The following is a 9,048-nucleotide window of genomic DNA, read 5'->3' as shown; positions in this document are numbered from 1 at the left end:
GAGACATACACACACTTATACACACAGACTGAGAATTCTCTAAAAACTCTTTGTCAGGGGTTTTAAGGGTAAAAATCACTCTGAAGTTACATGTATTGCATATCTTTCATAGCTTATGTGTGATGTGCACAGTTTGAGACACAATTTTTTTTTCTTAGGAGAAAAAGATCCAGATTTAAAATGTCTTTACTTTGGCTATATTTTGTATTATTGAACAAAATGCAAAAATAGAAGGCACATTATGCAGCCATTTTACTGTTTATCATCAGCTTATGATGAACCTCCACAATCTTGAAAGGTGACTTGCTTACACTTAAGTCTCCCAACATAGTTTATCTTACCTTTAGGTAATCATCAATATGCCAAAAAAAACCTGGAATGTATATATATACCATTGAAAAGTTTGGGGTTGGAAATATTTTTTGTCTGCTATATATATATATACACACACACACACATTACGTATATATGTGTGTGTGTGTGTGTGTGTGTGTGTGTGTGTGTGTGTGTGTGTGTGTGTGTGAGTGTGTGTGTGTGTGTGTGTGTGTGTGTGTGTGTGTGTGTGTGTGTGTGTGTGTGTGTGTGTGTGTGTGTATATTAAAATGTAATTTATTCTTGTGATGCAAAGCTGAATTTAAGCATCATTAAATCAGTCTTCAGTGTCTCATGATCCTTCAGAAACCATGCTAGTATGATTCTTCGCTATACTCAAGAAACATTTATTTTTATTATCAGTGTTGAGCTGCTTAATATCTTTGTGGAAACTATGATCCAGGGCCCGTATTCATAAAGATTCTAAGAATCCTCTCAGAAAACTCTTAATTTAGCTTAAAAACTTTTATGTAGGAGTCTTAGCTTAAGAGCGATTCGGGACCGATCTGAGAGCAACTCTGAGTAAGGAAAAGACAAAAACTTTTATCTTAATGAGGAGGCGGGGTTGACCCCGTTGCTATGTATGACACAATCTTTTAAAGACTGTGATTGGTTGGTTGTCCAAGAAGGGAAAAAAGAGTGATTTTAAGTATAGCGTCTATTCTAAGCCTTCACTTTGAAATTACATGCGTAATTTTTCCTATTTGACCGTTCTCTCTCTCTCACACACACACACACACACACACACACACACACACACACACACACACACACACACACACACACACACACACACACACACACACACACACACACACACACACACACACACACACACACACACACACATTATACATGTGTATATAAATCCTTTTTTTTTATTTACCATGCTGTTAATTTCCTATAAGGTATTTGATTGGCTTAGAATGATAATAAATGTTCCACTCTTTCCAATTACACTGATTGCTGGCTTGTCTATTCAAGTGGTGGTTTGAATGTTGGTTTTAATGTAACAAACATGGAATCAAAACCAAGAAGGATGAGAAAGCCCAACTGGACAGAGGAACAGTGTTTACTGTTAGCCCATTTAGTGGATGAACACAAGGCCATCCTTAAAGGAAAATTCGGGCCGGGTGTCAATCTATAGCGTCTTATTAACTCACTGTCATCCATTGTCTGCAACTAATTTCTTCTCCCTATTCGTCTTTCTGCCATTTTCTCCTCTGCTAAAGAAACTCTTATAAGCCTCTTATAAGTCCTCGTCCGTACTCCTAACAATTTTGACCTTAAGACCTCTTTTAAGGGCTAAGATACTTTCTGAATGACTTTTTTCTTTACTAGGATTTTTTCTTTAATTTTAAGAGTAAACGCCCACATTTCTAAGAATTTTCTTAGAATTTTGTCACTAGGAGCTACTCTTTACATTAAGATTCTTTATGAATATGGGCCCTGGTCATCATTTATACCTTTACTCTTACCAAAAATCTTTGGTGGCAGTATCAATGTCTTTAATGTCACTTTAGATCAATTTAATGCATACTTGCTAAATAAAGTATTCATTTCTTTAAAAAATGATGAATTACTTGTAATGTTCCTCATTTGTAAGTTGGATCTGCTACATGAATAAATGCAACAAAAATCTGTGCAGCATTTATGGCTTAAAAACAAAGGAGAAATTTTACAAACCGTATGAAATTCATAGAAACTCATCTGTTCTCAGTATGCAAGTGATAGTGTTTTGCACACAGGATACAATAAACCATTTCAGCTGAGATGCAGTGCACAGGGAATGCCACACAGAGACAAAGTCTTGATGGAAACATTCACAACCAGAAGTGATCCTCATATTATTTCAGCTATTGTTTCAAGAGATGAATCAAACAAGTTATAATAGCTTTAACCCCGAATCTGATGGAAATTGTCTGTTTTGAAGTGTGAATATGTGTCGTTGCACATATTAAAGTGTTGCACCTGATAAAGGTTAGAGATCTTATTCCACCTCTATAGAGCTGTAAAGCATCTCCGAGGTATGGCTCGCAAAGATAAGCAATTTCCGGAAAGAACAGCTGTTATGTGTTTCAAACAGCAATAACCAGAAAATCACAGCTTTAAGACACTCTTTAGGTGGCTAAAATGAAAGTACATTTTGCATCAAATACACACATAAGATAAGGCTTGAAAAGATACTTACTACATGCAGCCAACTAATACTTAAATATACCTCAGTTTATTTTCAACTCTGGTTATGTGTTAAACACATTCAGGTCACCCTGAGGAGCTTTTTAACTGTTCTCATAAAACTTTCATCTTTTTAGTTAAAACTAGCCATAAATCATGCGTTTCATGAATTCATGATCTATTTCATGCATACTCTTAGAAGAAAAGTTAAAAAATAAAACCTTACAGAGTCTGTCAGGTGTGTCGTATAGAACCTTTTAGGGGTTCTCATCATGGAATCATTTTAATGAATGAAATAAATTTTATTTTGATTGAATTCTATGAATTAAACAGCCCGTAAACATACTTTGTTGCTAGAAAAAAATAACACATTAAACATGAAAATATTATACAATTATTTAAGACATTTCTTCTTAACAGGAGAAAATTGTACATGCGATGATATTTTGTTTAAGGGGCCATTTACACAACATCGGTTTCAGCTAAAAACTGAAAACTTTTTGCGTTTTGGCCGTTCATTTACCCGACAATGGTGTTTTGGGGGCCTGAAAAAGCAAACTTTTAAAAATGGGTTTCAAGGTGCAAGGTTTGGAAACTATTTGAAACACGAATTTGTGAAAAGGGTGACATCATAAGCATGCGTATTACGTTGTTCAGTCTATAGGCACGTAGTGTTTCTTTACAAAGTGACATTGCCAACAACTGGCCTGTCATGAATAATACAGTGTTTTAGTAATTTTCGCGAATCCATGTGAATAAGGATTGTTTTGACAATGGTATCGTCATATATACAGAAATAATAACTCTCAATATGGTGACTTGTTCACTGTTCTTGTCATTTGGTTGGTCTCTTACTGTATATGGCTGTTCATTTGCCAGTGTTTTTAGACCCCATTGATTTTCAATGTGTTGAAAAAAACATTTGAACATCTTTAAAATATCTCCATTTGTTTTCTACAGAAGAGAGAAAGCCGTACAAGTTTTGGAACGACCTGAGGGTGACTTAATAATGACAATTGTCTCAATTGTCTCAGGTTTTAATCTGTAGGCCTAAACTATTGGAAATAACTGTTTTTTCGCCGTGATGCCATACAAAAACCATTCCCCAAAGAATCTTTCAGTCAACAGTTTTTAAAGAAACACTACATCGTTTTTTGAAATTGGGGTTCCCTTTCAGTCGATAACGTCGGACATAGTCGACTCGACTGAAATGGGATTACGCCAGGGAGCCTATTGTGTTTGAGTATTATTGAACAAGCCAATTGCACATTGGCGTGCAAGATTTGCATCTCATTTTTCAAGATATCATTCTGCCTGTGCGTTTCTGGATGCGGTCGTTCCCTGTCTCTCTCGGACGTTCACGATTGTTGCATCACGTGTTTGGGCTTAGGGCACGCTGAAGCAGCCTTTGTGGACAGTTCATGTTTTCACTGTGGGAATATGACTGTCGCAGTGTTGAGGACGAGACTCGCCTTCGTCCGTGAAGAGCGAGTCCCCATTACCATGCCCCACCCTTGAGTGCCGTGTGGGATGGGTGACCGGAGGATAGTGTTGGATGTCCCGCCCGGTAACCATTCCCTGTGGGCTCCTCACTCCTCCCTTCCACTGCAATCACTGGAGCTTCCCGTGTTGCCTGCCGGTCCATCTGTAATGGGTGGATCGGCGATTTCACCCGAGGCTCCTCTATAGGACAGGACGTCGATTGCAGCATCGGAGGGTGAGCTGATTTTTGGAAATGATAACTCAGCTGCGTTGTCCCCTTCCGGGAGCACAATGTTGCCCGAGCCAGATCCAGAATTATCAGCTATGCTGAAACGGTCCACCGAGGCTGTCGGGCTCGAGTGGAATCCTTCACCGTGTCCTGCTCAGTCTCGGTTGGATGATTGGTATCTCGGAGCGGGCCGTGCTGGTTCTCAGCCCGCCGCCCCAGTGCCCTTCTTTCTCAAAGTGCATGTAGAGCTTAGGCATGGAAGGCACCTTTTACTGCTGGAAACGACCTAAGTGGTTCTGCCTCCCTCGCTTCCCTTGTTGGGGGAGCTGTGAAGGGTTTTGAGGCTATCCCTCCAGTAGAGCGTTCTGTTGTGACACACCTGTGCTCAGCAGCCACTGCGTCCTGGACGGGGGATCCTTGTTTCCCCTCGCAGGCCTGTGAAGTCGCGTCAGGGTTGGCGGTCAGATCTTACAGAGCTGGCTGTCAAGCCGCTTCCTCTTTGCATGCCTTGGCGTTGTTGCAGGTCTACCAGGCCAAGACACTCATGGACATGCACAAGGGTAGTTTAGACCGTGCTCTCAGGAGTGAGCTCCGCACTGCTGTTGACCTCGCTCTCCGGAGTGTAAGCGTCGCAGCATGTGCAGTCGGTCTAGCGATGTTCACCTTAGTGGTCCAGGAACGCCATCGTTGCCTCAGCCTGGTTGAGATGGCGGATGCTTACAAGGTTCGGTTCCTGGACTCCCCAATTTCCCAGGTTGGTTTGTTCGGCTACGTGGCGGAGAGCTGCACCCAACAGCTCTTCGCTACCCAAGCGCAGACGGAGGTTCCCCGACACACCCTATCCTGGTGGCCTGCTGTTGCCTCCACCCCGCCACCGGTGATAGTTCCTCCGCCTGCTCGTCACCGAGGGCGCCCCCCTGCCGCTGCTTCTGGTTCCGCGGGGCCTCCGCAACAGCCTTCACCCAGGCCATAGCAAAGAACCAGCAGCAGACAGGCCGCCCGGTCTGTCTTAGTCACTGCCCAGCCAGGGGGCAAATGCCAGAAGCATTCCTGAGTCAGGCCACCCAGGCATGGGGGAACAAGCTCTTCAGATGGTTACCGTTCCACCACTGGCTCCCCGGAGTCCAGTGGTACCCAAAGTATCGAAAGATCGAATTTCTCTGTCCCTGGGTACCAAGAGGGCGAGGCTGGCGGTTTGCGACCCTGTGAGACAGCCTTGCTCCCCCCAGCCCCTCTTGTTCGCCAGCTGGCAGCACGATGCGTTCGAGGACCCGGTTATCCGCCTTCTCACCCAACTTCTGCTGCCCTGTGGACACAGGTAAGTGCAGCACTGCCGACCTCAGACCTCGCACCAAGAGGACCCTCGGAACGGATGCACTAGTCCACAGCTGGCTCCGGGGCCTCCGCAAGTATGCGTTTCCCCCAGTGAGCCTTATGGCACAGCTAATGTGCAAAGTCAGCGAAGAAGAGGAGCAGGTTTTGCTAGTTGCCCCTTATTGGCCCAACTGGACCTGGTTCCTCGAACTAATTCTCCTCTCGACAGCCCCTCCCTGGCCCATTCCTCTAAGGGAGGACCTCCTTTCTCAGGGATGGGGCACCATATGGTACCCGCATCCAGACCTCTGGAAACTCCATGTCTGGTCCCTGGACAGGACGCGGAGGTTCTAGGTGATCTACCACAGTCAGTCGTAGATACCATCACTTTTGCAAGAGCTCCCTCTACGAGACTTGCTTATGTTATGAAGTGGAACCTATTCGTTGAGTGGTGTTCTTCTCACCGAGAAGACCCCCGAAGATGTTTGATCAGTTCAGTGCTTTCTTTCGGCAAGATGGTTTGGAGCGTCGGCTGTCCCCTTCCACCCTCAAAGTGTATGTTGCCGCTATTGCCGCACATCACGATGCAGTGGATGGAAAATCCCTGGGAAAGCACAATCTGATCGTCAGGTTCCCGAGGGGAGCGAGGAGATTGAATCCGCCTCGTCTGCCCTCTATACCCTCTTGGGACTTATCTCTGGTGATAACAGCACTGCAGAGACCTCCCTTTGAGCCTCTACAGGTAGCAGAGTTAAAAATAACTGTCCTAAAAGACAGTCCTCCTACTTGCTTTGGCCTCTATCAAGAGGGTAGGGGACCTGCACGCATTTTAAGTCAGCGAATCGTGCCTGGAATTCGGGCCGGATAACTCTCACGCTGTTCTGAGACCCCGGCCTGGATATGTGCCCAAGGTTCCTACCACCCCCTTTCGGGACCAAGTGGTGAACCTGCAAGCGCTGCCCCCGGAGGAGGCAGATCCAGCCCTAGCTTTTCTCTGTCCCGTCCGCACTCTGCACCTTTACGTGGACAGAACGCAAAGCTTTAGAACCTCAGAGCAGCTCTTCGTCTGTTACGGAGGCCAGCAGAAGGGAAAGGCTGTCTCCAAGCAGAGATTGGCCCACTGGATAGTGGATGCCATCATCTTGGCGTATGAAACCCAAGGTGAACCCTGTACCCACGGACTGCGAGCCCACTCCACAAGGAGTGTTGCTGCCTCCTGGGCGTTGGTGCAGGGTGTCTCGCTGACAGATGTCTGTAGAGATGCGGGCTGGGCGACACCTAATACGTTCGCTAGATTCTATAGCCTACGTGTCGAACCGGTTGCTTCCCGTGTGCTCTCTTCTCATGGAAGCCAGTAACACCGTGAGCCCCGGTTCAGTGTCGGCTTGCTCCCATGGACTGGATACGTGCGCCATTTTCTCCAGTTGAGTTCCCTTAACTGAACCCTGCTGAGTTCCTCCGTACCCCTCCGACATCGGACGTAGCGGAACGAGTCATTCCCTTGGAAGAGTTTATGCCGTCAGTGTAATTGGTGTTGTCTCCCCCCTCTCTAGGCTGGAGCCACCCCAGTGACATTCCATATGTTATACTGCCCAGTCATCCGCTCAGTTCATATGTGTATGAACTGGGCGTCCCTCCCTTCCTTCCAATGTTCAGGGCACGCTTTCCCAGTGTTACTAAGTCTAACTGAACGGGTCTTGTGGAACAGCAGTAACTTCCTGGCCTAAGCCTATCCTCTTCCGCTAAATGTTGGGAGGATCAGAAGGCTTTTGTCTAGGCACTGGAAGGTGGCAGCTTTAGTGGCGTTATCAAAGGGTGATCCCATTTCAGTCGAGTCGACTACGTCCGACGTTATCAACTGAAAGGGAACGGCCTGGTTGCGTATCCAACACATCGTTCCCTGAAGGAGGGAATGGAGGACGTAGTCCCCTTACCACTACCGCTGGACCACCGCTGACTCCGAGTTACGCTCGGCTCCTCAGCGAAAAGCAAATGGTGCGTGCATCTACTTCCGTATTTATACCCGCGCCGCGGGGTGGAGTGTGAGATGCAAATCTCGCACGCTAATGTGCAATTGGCTCGTTCAATAATGCTCGAAGACAATAGGTCCCCTGGCGTGATCCCATTTCAGTCGAGTCGACTACGTCCTCCGTTCCCTCCTTCAGGGAACGATGGGTTGCATACGCAACCAGGACGTTATTCACCGTCTCCCCTACATTTAGATAGGTGGGCAAATGCATTTTTGTCTCAGTGCATGCATTGTCTTAGTCTGGCAGCACTAGCTTAGCTTAGCATAATGAATGGAATCCTTTGTTGCGGATAGCATGTTGTGAGTAAAAGTGATAAAAAAAAAACGAATTACTGTCACGGGTGTGGTGCTGGCTGAAGAAGAGACAGAGTCAAAAGGCTCCAATTCCAACATTTACTAATAACAACAAACAGGTAGTGATGGGACATTTGAACCGAGGCGTCGAAGCTTGTGTCGGGAAAAAATACATTTTCCCACCTATATAAATGTAGGGGAGACGGTGAATAAACCCTATTTCAAAAAACGGTGGAGTGTTCCTTTAAAATAACCATTTCCCCCCTAGTTGAGAACATTTTAATCATCTAAAGAACCTTTTGTGGAATGTTAAATGTTCTTCATGAAACCATTAATGCCAATAAAGAACCTTTACTTTTAAGACTGCATGAAATCAAACTGTAATGACTGTAGAAAAGTTAAACTGTGACAATTAAACTGGTGAGATTTCTATGAGTTCCCCAAAAGAATTTCACCACTGTCAGGAAAATGTAGAACATGTTGGTCTCTGTGGTTCATGGTGGTGAAGTTCAAATACCTTGGCCTCAAAACACATGAATCTCATTTCCTGTGTGAAAATTAATGCAAGATGGCCATTTGGACCCCTTAGAATACCTCACTTGACGGTGTTAACCTCTTTAGAGCAGAGTACATCTTTCTCTGTCTGAAGTTATTGACTTCTGCCACTGTATTATTGAATATTATGTAACCTCTTTCACAAAGTGTTTTTAGCCCAGGGATTTTTCTCAGAGAGATACAGCTTCAAGCGTCTGGGCAGTTGTGAGAAGTTTGGCAAATATAATTTCTAACTGGTGTAAATGAGGGCATGAACAGCTGGTGATCATGGTCTTGTCTTTCAAGTTCTGTTGTTTATTGTGGAGGTCTTTATTTTCGAATGACCCAAGTCTTTTCACCCAAAATAAATGGTTTAAGTTAGTTATATCTTTTGCTGTAGTGTGTCAGTAGAAAATATCAGTTTACATTTCCAAAAATTGCTTTTGCCTTTGTTATAATTGTAATACATTGACGTGGAACACCTTTTAACCTGTTCAACGTCTTTAAATTTAATGAACACACCGACTACGCCACCCAGGGAGTTTCACCCTGGGAAATAGAATCAGACTGGTTCAATAATTAACCCTCCAAATTTACAGGAAGCACACAGGTTCGG

This window comes from Siphateles boraxobius, unplaced genomic scaffold (genome assembly GCF_051911475.1).
Source record: "Siphateles boraxobius isolate OS27281-9 unplaced genomic scaffold, OSU_SipBor_1 130, whole genome shotgun sequence".
NCBI lineage: Eukaryota > Metazoa > Chordata > Actinopteri > Cypriniformes > Leuciscidae > Siphateles > Siphateles boraxobius.
The sequence above is the reverse complement of the archived record's forward strand: the minus strand, read 5'-3'. Positions refer to the sequence as shown.